Genomic DNA, 20,514 nt, shown 5'->3' on the forward strand with positions numbered 1-20,514 from the left:
ATGAAGACCTATCCGGGCTGATTAGATAGCATCATCTATAATCCAATCTACACAGTGTATTCTTTCCATTCGAACTTGTCTTAATACCATTAGCCATGTTCAACAACTGCAGCCGAAAAATTAACTGAAGTCCTTTACCGGGAAGAGCTTCTTCAAAGACTCAGGAATCAGGGGCACAGCAAGAACAAAAGAAAGCAGGAAGATGACCAAATTCTGACTTAAAATCATTCATTCTTCTGTGGTATATTTGAAAAATAAACACTATGTGCAGCATTTTTTCTGTAAGATTATCCAATGGGGTTCACATAATATGAATTATAGAATCCCTACAGTGCAGAAGGAGGCCTTTCGGCCCATCAAGCTTGCACCGACAACAATGCCACCCAGCCCCTATCCCCGTAACCCCATGCATTTACCCTGCTAATCCCCCAACCTACACATCTTGGAACATGAAGGGGCAATTTAGCATGGCCAATCCACCTAACCTGCACATCTTTGGACTGTGGGAGGAAACCGGAGCACCCGGAGGAAACCCACACAGACAATGTGCAAACTCCACACAGACAGTCATCTGAGGCCAGAATTGAACCCGGGTTCCTGGTGCTGTGAGGCAGCAGTGCTAACCACTGTGCCACCCAGTCCTGGCAACCCTCCCTGCTAAAATGCTGGGTAATTTTAGCGGTCATGTAATCGTTCTATTACCAGTATAGTAACCCGGAGAACGCAAAATCCTACCCTGAGAGTTTGAAAGGTCGAATTCAGATCTTAAGGTTTGAAATAAAAAGCTGCCATCAACATTCCCTGCACACACATACAGCAATCCAAAATGTACCACAAAGCCATTCACAAGTTGTCCCCTTTAAGACATCGCATTCAGCCACCTAAAAAAAGAAGTGCAATGGTACTGTGGACGGAAACAAGACAAGTTCAGAGGAGATTTTGGTCCTTGCCACTTAAGCCATCCACATTTAACATGATGGATTGTTTACATGCAATAAGAATCATTACTGTTGAAGAAGACATAATGGTTAAATACGTTTGTCTCTCACTCATCAGGACAGATGCAAAAATACAAATTTCAAAGGAAGCAACAATTTATAGTGCTTTAGAAAAGGGTGCAGATTGATTAGAAAGTCAACTTGGATTGATCAGGATGTTGCTATGGAAATTGCAGCAGAGAACTATTTTCCCCATGCAAGTTGTAAAAGGCGCAGTGCCTGGACATGTTCCTTTTGCCTGCAGAGGACAGGTCCCCGTGTCGGAATATATGTAGCAGCCAGCAAGCCCAATGGATAGTCCTAAACTGGATTGTTGGTGTAATTCTCAGCACGGTCGGGATTGTTCAGCAAGTGCTGTCCAGTCACAGAATCACTTCTAATGTTAGACATTATGATTTGAGTTTTGCGAGCATGGGTTGTTTGAGGGCACCTAGTGGTCTGCCTATTGCGAACAGCCGAAGAGACACGCTGTTTGATACGGTCCCCCAGTCATTGGGGCATACGGCTGATGTACCCGGCATCACACCGGCACTAAAATCCATTTATCAAATTACTCATCTGTGTGGTAGCCAGATAGGCTGGAACTCTACCACCTCGTCCACCACAGAATTAGCACGAGCGAGGGTCCACCTCAAGCAAGGATGTAAAATCCCACTCAAAGTCTTTCTGACTTGAGGGCAGCATCCTGTTAGTGGTGAATATACCACTTGTATTGCTACTGCATAGTAGCAGCGTGGCACAGTAAGTGGCACAGTGGTTAGCACTGCTGCCTCACAGCGCCAGGGACCCGGGTTCGATTCCCGGCTTGGGTCACTGTCTCTGCGGAGTCTGCACGTTCTCCCCGTGTCTGCATGTGTTTCTTCCGGGTGCTCCAGTTTCCTCCCACGGCCCGAAAGACGTGCTGGTTAGGGTGCATTAGCCAGGCTAAATTCTCCCTCAGTGTACCCAAACAGGCGCCGGAGTGTGGCGGCTAAAGGATTTTCCCAGTAACTTCATTGCAGTGTTAATGTAAGCCTATTTGTGACGCTGATAAAAAAAACAGCTGCTCTCACCTATTGCTCAGGTTTCAATATACATTTGCATTAATATCGATTTTACAGTTGTCGGTCACAATGTCTTAAATGCTCTGTTTTATTTTGGCCAGAAATAGATGTGTTTACCCACTAGTTGCATCTCATTAAGTTGCATTGAATACAAGAAGAAACAGACGTAAATAATATCTCATTAATGTTCAATTACCATTTGGATAATTAAGGCCTTCTCATTCTCTTTAAATGGTGTGGGGTTACAGTTTGCAACATGCGCTGCCTGCAATTTAAATAAAACTGCAGCTCAGACTCAAGCTGGAAACAACTGGGCAGGGGGAGCTCTTATTATCTAGTAGAATCGTGTAATAGTGTAATTATGTTATACTCATCATTGCATTTAGCAAGTAAATCACATCCAATCGATTGTGCCCACCGTGAACAGCAGGGACGGTACTAGTAAACTTGGTCTTGAAGGTGTCAGATTGTCAAAAAAATTCAACTATGTGTCCTTTAGGGAAGGAAAGCTGCCAACCTTGCCCAGTGATTCCGATCGCACATTGTCCTGTTTGACACTTAATTGCGTTCTACCCCAGCAAGCCATCCAACTGTATGTGGGGCGATAACTAGGCATGAGCATGCAAAATCACTGGCCCCCACCAACCTGCATCCTGAGAAATGTAGCAATTAACAACCACATGCAGCCGATATGATATTAGGATTTCTAATAGTGAATCTAGATCGGCTGAATGCAGAAGGATGGAGCCAGGGAGTCTGGGAAACAGAAAGGATGCTCAGTGTGTCAGCTGGGATCACCTCCTGGCAATCGGCCAGTGATTGACAGCAAATGTCTGTACGCCACTGGCCGTACTGTGACTCAGGGTGGATGCAGTACAGAATAACGAGATGCATAGCGCCTTTCCCAACCTCAGGACAACTCAAAGCGCTTTACAACCGAATGAAGCACATTTGTTGCTGTCTCTAAGTCACTGTTGCCATGCGGCCCTCTATTTGTGCACAGCAAGCTCCCACAAACAGCAATGTGATAACGACCGCATCATCTGGTGTTGGTGTGCAGATTGTGGGTTTAATATTGACCAGGGGGATGTCACCCTTGCCCCTCTTCAAAATAGGATCTTTTACATCCACCACGAAGGCAGATGGGGCCTCAGTTGAACACCTCATCTGAAAGACGGCACCTCCATAAGTGCAGCACTTAAGGAGTGCTGCACTGGTGTGAGAGCCTTGTCGTGTTCAAAACCCACGGCTATCTGGCTCTAAGACAACAGAGTTACCAACTGAGCCACAGCTAAAAATCAAACCAAAACAACTGGCAAAAAGCTACTAGGAGATTTATGACAGGAAAACAAAGCGTCCAACTGAAAGTTCCAGTGAATATTGTAAAGGATTTGGTGCATTCAGATTTACAAAACCTGCGGAAAAGTCAAGGACTTCTCTCAATGCTCCTGTTCGCTCATCTCCCTGTCTATCAACTGGTCCCCCTCCATACCCCAAAGCAACCTAGAGAGGGTTTAATCACTGGAAAACAGAGGGATACTAGCCTGTGCTTCCTTCCGGAATACACCCCCACTAAAACAGTGACAAACGTGAACATGGAACTGCACCTTTTACGAGAGTCCCGGCTGTGCTCCATCTCAGAAGCCGATTGTCACCTGAGTTTTCACACAGGTGCTGAGCCAACCTTTCACACACAACCCAGGCAATTTTCACAACCACATCCACACAAAATGGTCGAGGGAAGCTGCCTCTGACATGTTGGCAAGTCATGGGATTAAGATCTGGGAGTAGAGCTGAGGCAAGATGGAGCTGGACTTTGAACATAACGTGTACAAAATCCGCCAACTAATGCTCACCTCAGTCGTTTGGTTCCTCAATGGATCAAAGGATAGACCTTTATTTTCCTCAGCCGTTTGCTAGGCATTTGGGGGAGGGGAGGGGGAATGGGAGGGAAGCAGTGACTTTGAAAGCACATAAGGTGTCGGGTTCAACAAACAAGAGATTCCTTTTCAAATCAGGCCAATGTCTCTGTGCTGCGATTCTGCATTAAGTTTAATGCACCCATTGGTATGTGTTTATGTATAAACAGTATTGAATGGGACACATGAATGAATAAACTGACTATGGAAGAAAGACAGGTTCTTTATCTTGTTCTGTCAATACTTTGACATTGCAATCAGTAGCGTTGTAACCCAGAGTGCTTTCATAGAATCATAGAAACCCCACAGAAAGAGGCCATTTGGCCCATCGAGTCTGCACCGACCACAATCCCACCCAGGCCCCACCCCCACATCCCTACATATTTTACCCACTAATCCCTCTAATCTACGCTTCTCAGGACACTAAGGGACAATTTTAGCATGGCCAATCAACCTACCCCGCATATCTTTGGACCGTGGGAGGAAACTGGAGCACCCGGAGGAAACCCACACAGACACGAGGAGAATGTGCAAACTCCACACGGACAGTGACCCAAGCCGGGAATCGAACCCAGGTCCCTGGAGCTGTGAAGCAGCAGTGCTAACCACTGTGCTACCGTGCCGCTACAATATGAATCGAGAGAGGGTTAGAGAGAGGGTTGTCTGTACCTTTAAGACTTGATTACCTGTAAAGACTCGCATTCCAACCATTATTTTATAAATTGAGTTTGTGTCTTTATATGCCCTGTTTGTGAACAGAACTCCTACTTACCTGATGAAGGAGCAGCGCTCCGAAAGCTAATGGCTTGTGCTACCAAATAAACCTGTTGGACTTTAACCTGGTGTTGTGAGACTTCTTACTGTGTTTACCCCAATCCAACGCCGGCATCTCCACATCATGACTTTAATCAGGACACCAGTGACTTCCAATTCCTACTTCCACTGCAAGCCCACCTTCGCTTTGACCGTGCAGTGCCTTTCATATCCCCAGCACATCCAAAGACCTTCGCAGTCAATGCTGAATTACTCTGAAAGTGTAGTCACTGTTATTTTGTGGGCAAATGCGGCTGATGTACAGCAAGATCCCACAAATAGCAAAGGTAAGTGATCAGTGAATTAGTTTTGTTTGGCGTTGAGTGGGAAATCAATATTGGGCGACACACCTTTGAAAAGTCCTCTGAACGTTCGTTTCCATAAGGCAGATGATGCCTTGTTTTGATCCTTCATCAGAAAAACTGCCCTCTAACTCCCTCAGTCCTGCTTTAAGCTTTTAACCAGCCAATGCGCTAGCTTTCTCGTAACTGTGTTCTTTGGAAAAACAAGGTTTATATTTAAATAGGATTTAATTAAATATATATTTCTCTAGCTGTGTTCCCTTTCATGAATTCAAAGACCTATGTGGCTGGTTTGAAGGTTGAACTTGCAATCTAGGTCGGAACTTTGTACACTCTGCAGGATCTTCTGGTCCTGCCAACGGTGCACACGCATACACCCCCGGGTTTCCCGGTGGCATTCGGGTGCAGTCAATGGGAAGTCCCAAGGAAAGGCCAGAGCATCCTGCTCCTAGATTCACAGATGAGAAAAATCATTTGGGTTACTGAAGGGTGATCAATGTCTTCACGAGAGGAGAAGGTGAAAAGGCAGCAAATGAGATTGTCCTGATCTTCAATGGGGAACATCACAAGCTTGGGAAGGGGCAACTGGTTGCACAGCTTGGTATAGCTCTTGCTCTGTCCAGGACTGCAAGAAACTACAAAGGGTCATGAGTGTAGCCCATTCCATCATCCAAACCAGCCTGCCATCCACTGACACTGTCTACACTTCCCGCTGCCTCGGAAAGGCAGCCAGCATAATCAAGGACCCCAAGCACCCGGACATACTCTCCTCCACCTTCTTCCGTCGGGAAAAAGATGCAAAAGTCTGAGAACACGTATCAACTGATTCGAGAGCAGTTTCTTCCCTGCTGTCATCAGACTTTTGAATGGACCTACCTTCCATTAAGTTGATCTTTCGCGACACCCTAGCTATGACTGTAACACTACATTCTGCACTCTCTCTTTTCCTTTTCTGTGAATGGTATGCTTTGTCTGTATAGTGCGCAAGAAACAATACTTTTCACTGTGTACTAATACATGTTGTGGAGATGCCGGCGTTGGACTGGGGTGAACACAGTAAGAGTTTTAACAACACCAGGTTAAAGTCCAACAGGTTTATTTGGTAGCAAATTACATTAGCTTTCGGAGCGCTGCTCCTTCGTCAGATGGAATGGATATCTGCTCTCAAACAGGGCACAGAGACATAAAATCAAGTTACAGAATATTGATTAGAATGCGAATCCTTACAACCAACCAGATCTTAAAGATACAGACAATGTGGGTGGCGGGAGCATTAAGCACAGGTTAAAGAGATGTGTATTGTCTCCAGACAGGATAGCCCGCAATCCAGGAGGCAAGCTGTGGGGGTTACTGATAATGTGACATAAATCCAACATCCCGGTTTAGGCCGTCCTCATGTGTGCGGAACTTGGCTATCAGTTTGTGCTCAGCGACTCTGCGCTGTTGTGTGTCGTGATGTTGGATGTATGTCACATTATCAGTAGCCCCCAAAGCTTGCCTCCTGGACTTGCGGGCTATCCTGTCTGGAGACAATACACATTTCTTTAACCTGTGCTTAATGCTCCCTCCACCCACATTATCTGTATCTTTAAGATCTGGTTGGCTGTAGGGATTCGCATTCTAATCAGTATTCTGTAACTTGATTTTGTGTCTCTGTGCCCTGTTTGAGAGCAGATATCCACTCCATCTGACAAAGGAGCAGCGCTCCGAAAGCTAATGGTATTTGCTACCAAACAACCTGTTGGACTTTAACCTGGTGTTGTTAAAACTCTTACTGTACTAATACATGTGACAATAATAAATCAAATCAAATCAAAATCAAATAGTTGAGGTTAAGCAGCCCTTTAGTATATTCCAGGTGAGGAGACGTGCCTCCTGTTTCCATGGGAGGTGTTAGTGGTTTCACAAGATCCAACTGCTTGTAAGTCCTTCATCAACAAAGAGCAAGAACAAAGAGCAGTCCAGCACAGGAATAGGCCCTTCCGCCCTCCAAGCCTAGGCTGATCACATTGTCCTATCTAGACCAACTGCCTGTATCCCTCTATTCCCCGTCTGCTCATGTGTCTATCCAGATAAAGCTTAAATGTCGCTAACGTGTCTGCCTCAACCACCTCACTTGGCAGTGTATTCCAGGCCCCCACCACTCTGTGTAAAAAACTTTGCCCGCACATCTCTACTGAACCTTTCCCCCCCTTACCATGAAGTTCTGCCCCTTGGAATTGTCATTTCTGCCCTAGGAAAAAGCTTCCAACTGTTCACCCTAACAATGCCCCACTTGACTTTATAAACTTCTATCAGGTTGCCCCTCAGCCTCCGTCTTTCCAGGGAGAACAATCCCAGTTTATTCAATCTCTCCTCATAGCTAACACCCCCCTATAACAGGCAACATCCTGGTAAACCTTTTCTGTACCCCCTCCAAAGCCTCCACATCCTTCTTTTTGTGTGGTGACCAGAAATGGACACAGTATTCCAAATGTGGCCTAACCAACGTTTTATACAACTATAACATAATTTGTCAACTTTTATACTCGATGCCCCAGCCAATGAAGGCAAGCATGCCATATGCTTTCTTCACCACCTTTTTAAAGTTAAAGTTTATTTATTTGTCACAAGTAGGCTTACATTAACACTGCAATGAGGTTACTGTGAAAATCCCCTAGTCGCCACAGTCCGGCGCCTGTTCGGGTACACTGAGGGAGAATTTAGCATGACCAATGCACCTAACCAGCATGTCTTTCGGACTGTGGGAGGAAACCGGAGCACCCGGAGGAAACCCACGCAGACATAGGCAGAACGTACAGACTCCGCACAGACAGTGACCCAAGCCGGGAATCGAACCTGGTTCCCTGGCGCTGTGAGGCAGCAGTGCTAACCACTGTGCCACCATTCCGCCACTTTTCCACCTCTGCTGCCACTTTTAAGGAATGGCAATTCCTCAAAAGCAAGTCAGCTGAGGAGGCTATTCACCTTGGAGGGCATCACAGTGCAACGTCCACTGGATGGCGATCAGGAGTGGGAAGGCTTCCCAATCTCCCAGGGAAACCGAGACCATCTGCAGCATCCCCAATAGAGCTGTCCTTGGGATCTCCTAACTGTGTATAGCCAGCCAATCAAACGAGACATCTGTTCATCCAGTATTGGCACAGGTGATGCAATTAACCGTAATCAGTGCAGTGCACCTGTGGTCTCAGACCAGGATTCTCCACCCCCTACAGAACGATGGCCTGCTAATAGAGAAATGACCATCTGGATATGTCGTGGTTTTCAACATTCCTCAGACATACCTTGATGTAACTAATGGCAACAGAAATTCCATCCTGAATCTAGGTCTGTACTCCCTCCGTGTCAATGGTGAACAGTGCCTGGGAGTCACAGAATACTACAGTGCAGAAGAGGCCCTTCGGCCCATCAAGTCTGCACCAATGCATGAAATGCCCTGACCTGCCCACCTAGTCCCACTTGCCAGTACTTAGCCCATAGCCTTGAATGTTATGGCATGCCAAGTACTCATCCAGGCACCTTTTAAAGGATGTGAGGCATCCACCACCCTTCCAGGCAGCGCATTCCAGACCATCACCACCCTCTGGGTAAAAAGGTTTTCCTCCAATCCCCCCTAAACCTCCCATCTCTCACTTTCAACTTGTGTCCCTCGTAACTGATCCTATTCATCTATTCAAGGGAGTAAAAAAGCCACGCTCTTGGGGGTGTTCTCACTAGTAAAGGAGAGCTTAGAAAGAGAACCGAGCACTATCTATGCAGTCTCTGAGAAGTGTCTTGGGTCTCACTTCTAATGTTGATGTCTGTATCAGTGTGGCCACTGACGCAAGGTGATATGTACAGTCTCAAGGTGCTATTTCTCTGAAGCAGTACCTGTCATTAACACTTTGGTAAAATATGCTGAATGTTCATATTGGGTACACTCGACTGCTGAAAAGCACATCGCATGACGTCGATACACTGGTTGTTGGAGATTTGTAATTGAAACCAGGAGTGGTGAACCACTTGAGAGACGATGAATCGCACTACTAATGAAAGACAGACTTGCATTTCCATAGTGCCTGTCATGACCTCAAGATGTCCAAAAGTGCTTTACAGACAAATTCAGTATTTTTGCAGTAAGTCACTGTTGTAAAATAGGGACCTCGGAAATAGGCAATTTGGCCCCTTGGGCCTGCTCCCCCATTCGATAAGATCATGGTTGATCTGTCTGTGTTTCTAATTCCACATTCCCCTCTACCTACCTTTGATTCCCTCACCCAACATGAATCTATCGACCTCCGCCTTTAAAAATATTCAGTGACCCCGGCCCCACCGCCTTCTGAGGCAGAAAGTTCCAAAGTCGCACAGCCCTCTGAGAGAATAAGATTCTCCTCATCTCTGTCCTGAAAGGGAGATCCCTAAATTTAAAACAGTGCCCCCTAATTCTGGGCCCACCCACAAGAGGAAACGTCCTTTCCACCTTGTCGAGACCGTTCAGGCTCTTATATTCTTCCATCGAGTCACCCTCTCACTCTTCTAAACTCCAGTGGAAACAAGCCCAGCCTGTCCAACTTCAGACAACCTGAAACATGGTTAGACACTGCATCCTCCCATAAACTGCACGCACCAAATAATCTGTTTTAAGTTGTGTTGGTTACAGGATGAACACTCATTCGGATAGAGGGAGGACAGCCCCAGATCTTTGAAATCGCACAATGGTACTTTGTACATCCACTTGTGAACGCAGTCACAGCCTCAGTTTAAAAACTCATTAGAAAGATGAGTTCTCTGACCGTGCAACCCTCCCTCATGAGCGCAATGAACTTTCAGGCTGTACTATGTGCTACAACCCTGAATTGAAAACTAGTATCAGTAATGGCGACTGTGAAACTATCAATTGTTGTAAAAACCCATCTGGTTCACACATCTCCTTTAAAGAAGGAAATCATAAAATCCCAATAGTGCAGGAGTCCATTCAGTCCATTGAGTCTGTACCAACTCTCTGACAGATCATCTCACCAAGCTCCATCGTACCCCATATAGTTACCCCGCCAATTTCCGTAACCTACACATGTTGGAACACTAAGGGGCAATCTAGCACGGCCAATTCACTTAACCTGCCCATCTTTGGACTGTGGGAGAATCATATCATAGAATCCCTACAGTACAGAAGGAGGCCATTCACCCCGTCAAGTCTGTACCAACCACAATCCCACCCAGGCCCTATTCCCGTAACCCCACACTAGGGTCAATTTAGCACAGCCAATCAACCTAACCTTCCCATCTTTGGACCGTGGGAGGAAACCGGAGCACCTGGAGGGAATCCATGCAGACACGGTGAGAACGCGCAAACACGCACGGTCACCCAAGGCTGGGATTGAACCCGAGTCCCTGGCACTGTGAGGCAGCAGTGCTAACCACTGTGCCACCGTGCCCTGTCTGCCATCCTTACCTGGTGTGGCCTACATACAACTCCAGATTCACAGAATTGTGGTTGACTCTTAATTGCCCTCTGAAATGGCCAAGCTAGCCACTCAGTTAGGGATGGGCAACAAACCCTGGCCTTGCAAGCGATGCCCACAGCCCATGAAACAATAAATTTGTAAAAAAGCTCTGGAGCAAGGTGACCCCATGATCCTCTGGCTCAGAGCGCTACCCACTGAGCTAAGGCTGACGCTGATTTTTCTAAAGCATATTGCTGCCGAGAGGTTTAGTGACAGCACCTTAAAAAGTGGGAGCACTGGCTGATTATTTCTCCTCCTTAAGCCTAGGATAATTGAAATCAACTAAAGCTGCCCTTGTCAAGATTCTCTAAGTCAGCACATCTCGTAGATTTAACTGTAGAACTATTTTGGATCAATATTAGCTCAGATGGTATATTAAGCCATTAACCCAGCAGAAAAACTCACATTTTGCTTTGGAGCCTGATCCCCTTACAACATCTGTGCATTTTATAAGTACATGATCCATCTTGGACTAGCAAGAACTGGTGCGATGACAATAATCTCTCCCTCAATGTCAACAATATGAAGGAGATTGTCATTGACTTCAGGAAGCGTAGTGGAGAATGTGCCCCTGTCTACATCAATGGGGATGAAGTAGAAATGGTTGAGAGCTTCAGGTTTCTAGGTGTCCAGATCACTAACAATCTGTCCTGGTCCTCCCATGCCAACACTATAGTTAAGAAAGCCCACCAAAGCCTCTACTTTCTCAGAAGACTAAATAGATTTGGCATGTCAGCTACGATTCTCACCAACCTTTATAGATGCACCATAGAAAGTATTCTTTCTGGTTGTATCACAGCTTGGCATGGCTCTTGTTCTGCCCAAGACCCTAAGAAACTACAAAAGGTCGTGAATGTAGCCCAATCCTTCACGCAAACCAGCCTCCAATCCACTGACTCCGTCTACACTTCCCGCTGTCTCGGAAAAACAGCCAGCATAATTAAGGACTCCACGCACCCCGGACATTCTCTCTTCCACCTTCTTCCGTCAGGAAAAAGATACAAAAGTCTGAGGTCATGTACCAACTGACTCAAAAACAGCTTCTTCCCTGCTGCCATCAGACTTTTGAATGGACTGACCTCGCACTAAACTGATCTTTCTTTACACCCTAGCTATGACTGTAACACTACATTCTGCACTCTCTCCTTTCCTTCTCTATGAATGGTATGCTTTGTCTGTATAGTGTGCAAGAAACAATACTTTTCACTGTATGTTCATACATGTGACAATAATAAATCAAATCAAAATCAAATTAGGAGAGTAATAGGACTAGATTTTACGGGCCACCCACAGGCAGGAAAATAGGCGGATGGACCTGTAAATTAGGTACCAGGCCATCAGCGGTGCGCCCATCATCAGCCTGGCATCCCCACCACCATTCCTGGATGGCAAGGGGAGATGTGGATGGGTCACCTGCCCATGGCCTTGAGGACCTTAAGTGGGAAATTAACGTCAATTAAAGGACTTATCCCATCACTGCTCCGATATGACGGGCAGCGGGCGAAGCCTGCATCCAATATGTGTAGTCCAGTAGGCAGCTGGGGGTGGATGTGCCTTCTTGTTAGTAATGGGTTAACTGCAACCTTCCACTTTAGATCTAGTTTGTCTGTTAATTGTTTAATAGTACTCACCGAGATATATAAAGGGGTTACAGGTGGCACTGGGTGTTGGGCGTGTGTACGTGGAGTTGTAAAAGAGAATAAAGTGAGTTTGTGAAGAAGCTGGACTTGCATCATCTTTTATTACTGGACAAGAACTGAGAGGCTTAACATTCTTCCCCGGCCCAATTTGGCGATCTCGTCCCACATTTTTGCCTCCCCATGTCCACCCTTCCTGACTCCACTATCCAATGTGGCAAACTGACTCTCACTCCACCCCCTGTCGCTAGTCCCTGGTGAGATACCAGACATACTTGGGTTTGGGGGCACTCACTGTTCCATCTCCTACAATACCAGTAGTGTCCTGAGGAGGAACATTTCTAATACTGACTACTGTGTCAGTCTATTTTAAAAAACAATGGTGCCAGCTGTGTTATTACTAAGGGACACGGTGTTGATATGTCAAAGCAAAGTCATATTCTGTACAGCTTCCAATGTTTATTCCCATATCTGGTTCTTTTTCTGCTAAAAGGGCACACAAGTAACTGCAGCAAATGTTCCTTAACCTTTCCCAAACAGGATATGTGGTTACTCCACAGTTTCCCTCACTTGCTCATTTTAATGAGAAATCAGGAGTGAGCAGAAAGTGGGAGAATGGTGTTAACAGTAATCAGAGGAAGAAAATATATCCAGCAGGTATGGGTTAGATATCAAAGTGAAATACTGGTGGTGAGACATGTTACTGATCTTCAAACAGCCAGGAGATCAAAGATTCAGCATGTTCAAATGTCCATGTGGTAGTGTAATTCACAGGGCTACTGAGTTATCAGTTACTAGGTGGTCGAGAAAGCTCATGTTAAGAGGAACGTGTTTGAGGCAGTGATCATAGAATCCCTACAATGCAGAAGAGGCCATTCGGTCCATCGAGTCAGCGCCAAAAGAGCCCACTACCTAGGCCCAATCCCCCCACCCTAACCCCATAACTTTGCATATTGATCATGGCTAATCCACCTAACCTGCACAACTTGGCCAAGAAGGGGCAATTTAGCATGGCAAATCCACCTAATCTGCACATCCTGGGACACCAAGGGGCAATTTAGCATGGCCAATCCACCCAACTTGCACACCTTTGGACTGTGGGAGGAAACCGGAGCACCCTGAGGAAACCCACACAGACATGGGGAGAACGTGCAAACTCCACACAGTCACCCGAGGCCAGAATCGAACCCGGGTCCCTAGTGTTGTGAGGCAGCAGTGCTAACCACTCTACCACTCTGCCGATATTAAGGGAGGTTCTCATATTTTGGACATGAGTTGAATACAGGAGGGGAATGTTTGGCAAAACATCTGGAAGACCCAAGATGGCTTGGATGGATAATATTAGCAGGTGGACTGGCCTCCCTGTGGGAGAGGCAGTGAGGGCAGCGCAGAATAGAAGTCAATTGAGGAAGATTGTTCATGGCTCAGCTGACCCTGGGAACGAAGATGGATTAAAGACAGACTGAGTTATCACTTGCTATTTCAGAACCATGATGGCACAAAACCTGGAACCTAAAGGGGTTTGCAATCCCACACTCGTCACTCTCAAACACCCTCGAGAGGCCTGAGATAATGCATCAAATGGGAGGAAGTAGACCCTCATCACCAACCATTTTGTCCCTGTCCTGTTTAGACCCAACTTTCAGTCCCATTTCTTGCTGAATTATTAAATGGAGCTGGAACAGCAACCTGAGCAGGTGTCTCATTCGTGCTCAGTGAGCTAGTGCAGACAGCTTCTTTTCTCTCTCGCGTTTCGTTGCCAGGTTTAAAATAGTGTCACAAGTCTGACTGCACAGCACTGTACTGACAGTAACTACACAGAGAAATTAATTACAAGAGCATATTTATGGTGAATGGTCTAAACTTACAACATAATGAATCATCCACTTTTCACTAAAAATAGGATTCCTTTTACTATCGGAGGCAAGGTGCAAACTGAGTCCCAGGATCACAAGCACACAGAATGACTGTCTTTCGACTAGAGTGAGGAATCAAACCATCACACTGCACGCCATTAGGAAACTAAAGTACAAAGTTATAGCAAAGTAGTGGACAAAGGGGAAAACTGAGAGAAACTAGCAAACCTTCCATCTAATCTATACAATTCAAAATGTGCGCATTCTGTGTGCAAAATGTATTTCTTTTTCAGAGTTTTTGTTGCTCCTTCACCATCAACTTGTTACTGCTACAAATTTCTCTTGTCCATATTTATGATGGAAACTGCCTATGTAAACCTGTCACGCTGTAATTACACCTCCTCACCAGTGGTGATGCTGTGGCACATTGCAGTGCATCCTGCAGCTCCTCAGCCTGCACTGCCATTTCTCTGCTTCTCAAGCACAGCTATTTAATTATAATGTCAAATCAAAGCATCACATGACAAGGACACAACATACAGATTTCAAATGGGAACTGGAGCGTTTGAGGATTCTGGGTCTGTACTCGGTGGAGTTTAGAAGGATAAGGGGGGTTCTCATTGAAACTTACAGTATACGAAAAGCCTGGATAGAGTGGACACGGGGAAGATGTTTCTATTAGTAGGAGAGACTAGGATCTGAGGGCACAGCCTCAGAATAAAGGGACAACCGCTGAGTAATGAGATGAGGAGGAATTTCTTCAGCCAGAGAGTGGTGCATCTATGGAATTCATTGCCACAGAAGGTTGTGTAGGTCAGGTCATTGAGTATCTTTAAGACAGAGATAGATAGGTTCTTGATTGATATGGGGATCAAAGGTTACAGGGAAAAGGTGGGAGAATGGGGTTGAGAAACCATGATAGAATGGTGGAGCAGACTCGATGGGCCAAATGGCCCAATTCTCCTCCTATACGTTATATTCTTATGAACAACATCTGCAATCACTGGTCCAATCACCCCACCCGCTAATCACAATTGGGAGATCATGTAGACGCAGAAAATCTTTCATTCAGTCTGCAAATTAGTGAGAGCAACCACAAACAAAATCCTAGGAAGAAGATACAAATAGGAAAAAAAATTGGATGTTACCAGGGAGAATATGGGCAGCACGGTGGCACAGTGGTTAGTGCTGCTGCCTCAGTGCCAGAGGCCCAGGTTCAATTCTGGCCTTGGGTCACTGTCTGTGTGGAGTTTGCACCTTCTCACCCTGTCTGCATGGGTTTCCTCCATGTGCTCCGGTTTCCTCCCACAGTCCAAAGGTGTGCGGAATAGGTTGATGGGCCATGGCTGGTTAGCACTGCTGCCTCACAGCAACAGGGACCCGGGTTCGATTCCTGGCTTGGGTCACTGTCTGTGCGGAGTCTGCACGTTCTCCCCGTGTCTGCATGGGTTTCCGGGAGGTGCACCGGTTTCCTCCCACAGTCCGAAAGACAAACTGGTTAAGTGCACCGGCCATGCTAGATTCTCCCTCAATGCACCCGAACAAGCACTGGAGTGTGGCGACTAGGGGATTTTCACAGTAACGTCATTACAGTGTGAATGTACATCTAATTGTGACTAATAAATGAACTTAAATTGCCCCTTAGTGTCAGGCGGATGAGCAGGGTAAATACCTGGGGTTACGGGAATAGGGCCTGGGTGGGATTGTTGTTGGTGCAAACTCGATGGGCCAACTGGCCTCTTTCTGCACCATAGGGATTCTATGATTCTATCCTATGAATATGGGATCAGTGTGACTGGGATGTCGCAGCACTCCTTAAAGACTTCTTCCCTCCCAGCCTGCTCATGGTTAAACAGGACTCACTGTTGGTCGATGACTCAGAAAATTCTTACGAATTAACACTTCATAAAGTGTTGCAGAGAAACAGTACATGATTGCACAGCCACTGTAAGCAGAACAAGGTCAGGCCGGCAGAACTCCATGCTCACGTCAATCCATTCCCCTGATGAACTGTTCGATTAGTGACTGAATGGAAGTTTTCTCCTGTGTTGCCAAGGTAGCATTAAAGGAGGAACAAACATTCCTCATGCAGTTGTGTAGCTCGCTCAATCTGACCATGGGCTTTTATCTTTGCCAGTCACTTTTCCAAAACGGGACTGAATTATCCGCAAGTCCAGTGCAATTTTAGGTAAGGGGCAGGAGATTTCGAGGGGATTGGAGGAAAAACCTTTTCACCCAGAGGGTGGTGAGAATCTGGAACTCATTGCCTGAAAGGGGGGTAGAGGTGGGAACCCTCACAACATTTAAGAAGCATTTAGGTGAGCACTTGAGACGCCATAGCATACAAGGCTACGGACCAAGTGCTGGAAAATGGGATTAGAATAGATAGGTGCTCAATGGCTGGCGCAGACAGGATGGGCTGAAGGGCCTCTCTCTGTGCTGTAAAACTCTATGATTCTAAATGCAGTACAAATATATACAGTACAGATATCCTAAATGGTTTATGTAACAAATATGTTGCATCTGAATTTTTAAGCCAAATGCATAAAAATTAAATGTTCCTGTTACCAAAGTAATTTTTTGTAACAGGGAGACCGTTCTATGTCACTATATATAATCTGACAACAGTTGCTGAGGGGTCAGATACAGTGCATGTCTGGCAGGGGGCAACACTTACCCCATATTTTTCCACTACTATGTCTAAAGCCCCCCCTCAACTTTAGCAAATGCACCCACGCTGTCTCTCTGGTGTTCAGTACTGGGGCTTTGTGCCGGCAGCTTACATTGTAAATGCATTCCCAATCTCGGTCATGTGTCATTGGGGCTGGCACTGCACTTAAAGCAGACTCCTCCCAGCACAGCAGGACAGTTTTTAGGTGTCCAGATCACCAACAACCTGTCCTGGTCCCCCCATACCGACACTATAATTAAGAAAGCTCACCAATGCCTCTACTTTCTCAGAAGACTAAGGAAATTTGGCCTGTCAGCTATGACTCTGACCAACTTTTACAGATGCACCAAAGAAAACATTCTTTCTGGTTGTATCACAGCTTGGTCTGGGCTCCTGCTCTGCCCAAGACTGCAAGAAATTACAAAAGGTCATGAATGTATCCCAATCCGTTACACAAACCAGCCTCCTATCCATTGACTCTGTCTACACTTCCCACTGCCTCGGAAAAGCAGCCAGCATAATCAAGGACCCCACGCATCCCGGACATTCTCTCTTCCACCTTCTTTCGGGAAAAAGATACAAAAGTCTGAGGTCACGTACCAACGACTCAAGTACAGCTTCTTCCCTGCTGCTGTCAGACTTTTGAATGGACTTACCTTGCATTAAGTTGATCTTTCTCTACACCCTAGCAATGTCTGTAACACTACATTTTGCACTCTCTCGTTTCCTTCTCTATGATCGGTATGTTTTGTCTGTATAGCACGCAAGAAACAATACTTTTCACTGTATGATAATACATGTGACAATAATTAATCAAATCAAAATCAAATCAGTGAACTGAAGGATATATCACACGTGAGGCTACTTTGAGGTTAGCGTACAAAGCAGCGCCAATAGCATGGATTCAATTCCCCGCCTTCTCAACCTTGCCCCTCGCCTGAGGTGTGGGGATCCTCAGATTAAAATCTCCACCAGTCAACTCTCCCCCCTCAAAGGGGAGAGCAGCCAATGGTTTATCTGGGACCACGATGACTTTACTTTAAGAGCAAATCAGACGATGCTTAGGGTTTGCCATACAGGAAAAGGAGGGAGAGAAAGAGAGCACGTGCAAAACATGCACAGCATCATCCCATATATCAACTCCACATGTTCAATCCCTTGCTCCACAAGGTTTCCATCTCACAACTCACTTAACACTGACAGGTCAACGGCACGGTGGCACAGTGGTTAGCACTGCTGCCTCACAGCACCAGGGACCCGGGTTCAATTCCTGGCTTGGGTCACTGTCTGTGCGAAGTCCGCACGTTCTCCCCATCTCTGCGTGGGTTTCCCCCAGGTGCTCTGGGTTCCTCCCACAGTCCAAAATACGTGCTGATTAGGTGCGTTGGCCGTGCTAAATTCTCCCTCAGTGTACCAAGGCAGGCGCCAGAGTGTGGCGACTCGGAGATTTTCACAGTAACTTCATTGCAGTGTTAATGTATGCCTACTTGTGACACTAATAAATAAACTTTTAAAAATCAACAACCAATGGTCACAAAAATTCTCAAATACAAGTCATAACTGTTCCAAGTCCATCTTTGATGGTTAACCAGCCTAATTAGAACGTTTATGCAGTTACAGAGGGTCAGGTGTCGATTTAAAACAGGTTCAACCACCATTTGTACTGAATCAGTTCTACCAAAAACAATCTTTCGCTTACAGGCTGTAAAGGAGAGAGTTGTCGGCAATGAAAAGGCATCGACACATCATCATCAGTCACAATGCATTTTCACTGCTCCTCTATGCAAACTAAATCTTCCTCGGGCTGCACTCATCCGAAATAATGAAGACAGCTTTCTTCTTTCAAGCTATTTCAATACACCAAAATACATGTTTCTTTTTAAAAAATGAAAATATTGCAATTTAACATATTTTCTTCCCCCTGACAATTCCAACCTCCACTTCAGAGTAAGCACATCCTCCCTAATGATGCACAAATCCCATTATATTTTAAACAAGCGTTCGATAATCTTCAACCAGTGTCAACATCACTCTCGGCTGTTAATGATAAAAGAACAAGTATATCACACTCACTTGTGTCCTGTAGATTTAAGCACTGTGTCTCTTTAGAAATTCATCAGCCTCAAATCTGTCCCATTTATCACCACTAGTTGCCTGCGGTGCAGCAAAAGGGCAACAGTACATTGCTCTCACCTCTCTTCACTAACCTCACCCTTCACCGTTAATCATAGATCAGAAACTACCGGCAAAGTCAGAGTGAAGAACTACCTCCATGCTGCAAAAGACTGCAATCAGTCCCAGTTCCCACTTTCACAGCCACCTCGACCTCCCTCCGAACCGAGGGAAACCCACCTCCGCCTCCTCACACAGGGCTAGCCATTCAGCCAGAAATAGCATCACCTACCTCTGGTGAGAGCTGCTGTGTGTGCTGCGGGTTTATTCAAATATTAATGCTGCTTTTTAAAACGACACAGCTCGCTCTCTGCATTACGACACTATCCAATCAGCTGGAAAGTCACATGCCAGGCAGCTCAGTACATTCTCACAGGCCTGTGCAACTCCGAGCACACCTCATTCTAATGCACAGCACATGAACTATTTTGCCCTATCACATTAATATTGCACAGGTGTAAGTACAATTTAAATACAGCAGGGATCAAAGAACGAGGCATGCATGTTGGGGACAGTACCCAGGCGAAACAACAGAGATGGAATAAGATGCAGGAAGAGAAAGATGGAACCTCAATAGTTCAAACCCAGCACATTGGAACATAAACAAGTTAATAAAATTAACATATCGAACGTTTAATAGTTACTTACAAACCTGCAACAAACATACTTGTACTACCACTTCGGGTATGGTGGCACAGTGGTCAGCACTATTGCCTCATAGAACCAGGAATCCGGGTTCAATTCCGGCTTCGGGTCACTGTCTGTGTGGAGTTTGCATGTTCTCCCCGTGTCTGTGTGGATTTCCGCCGGGTGCTCCGGCTTCCTCCCACAGTTCAAACATGTGCAGGTTAGGTTGATTGGTCATGCTAAATTTACCCTAGTGTCAGGGGGACTCGCAGGACAAATATGTGGGGTAATGGGAATAGGGCCTGGGTGGGACTGTGATCAGTGCAGGCTCGATGGGCCGAATCACCTCCTTCTGCACTGTAGGGATTCTATGATTCTAATTAGGCCATTCAGCCCATCGAGTCTGCTCTGCCATTCAATCATGGCTGATATGATTCTCATCCCTGTTCTCCTGCCTTCTCTCCGTAACGCTTGATCCCCTTATTAATCAAGAATCTATCTACCTCTGTCTTAAAGACACTCAATGACCTGGCCTCCACACCCTTCTGTGGCAATGAGTTCCAGAGATTCACCACCCTCTGGCTGAAAAAATTCCTTTTCATCTCAGTTTTGAAGGAGCATCCCTTCACTCTGAGGTTGTGCCTTCGAGTTATAGTCTCTCCCACTCGTGGAAACATCCTCTCCACGTCCACTCTATCTGGGCCTCCTAGTATTCTGTAAGTTTCAATTAGAAAGCAAGGGGAGCAATTGATTCCTGGGGGATGAGAGTAAGAGGGTTAATATATCTGATAGCATGTGCTGGCAGATTAAAGGTTGTCTTCAAAGTAAACCAAAAATTAATACGTTTACCAGAACTGATCAAGCCCTCTGCTGTGTTAGCTTCTGTGCAGGGATTGCGATTCCTCACAGCAAAGCAGGGGGAGAAACAGACTGACTATGCTCTATAAAATATGGAATAGACTGGTGAAGAGCTGACAGAAACAGCTACCTAGT

General features: G+C 45.8%; 1 protein-coding gene across 3 annotated transcripts in view; it reads right to left on the minus strand.

The window, feature by feature from the left end:
• psd3l (pleckstrin and Sec7 domain containing 3, like) overlaps window positions 1-20,514 on the minus strand; it is a 343,652-nt gene that overhangs the window by 260,457 nt on the left and 62,681 nt on the right. The window contains exon 1 of one of the 3 annotated variants that reach the window (XM_078209678.1): window positions 19,127-19,218. The exons of 1 other annotated variant lie outside the window; for it this stretch is intronic. The gene's annotated coding sequence lies outside the window, so the exon portion shown is untranslated. One more of the 3 variants, XM_078209697.1, reaches the window with a different exon arrangement.

Source organism: Mustelus asterias, chromosome 1 (assembly GCF_964213995.1).
Source record: "Mustelus asterias chromosome 1, sMusAst1.hap1.1, whole genome shotgun sequence".
In the NCBI taxonomy this organism is placed as follows: Eukaryota; Metazoa; Chordata; class Chondrichthyes; order Carcharhiniformes; family Triakidae; genus Mustelus; species Mustelus asterias.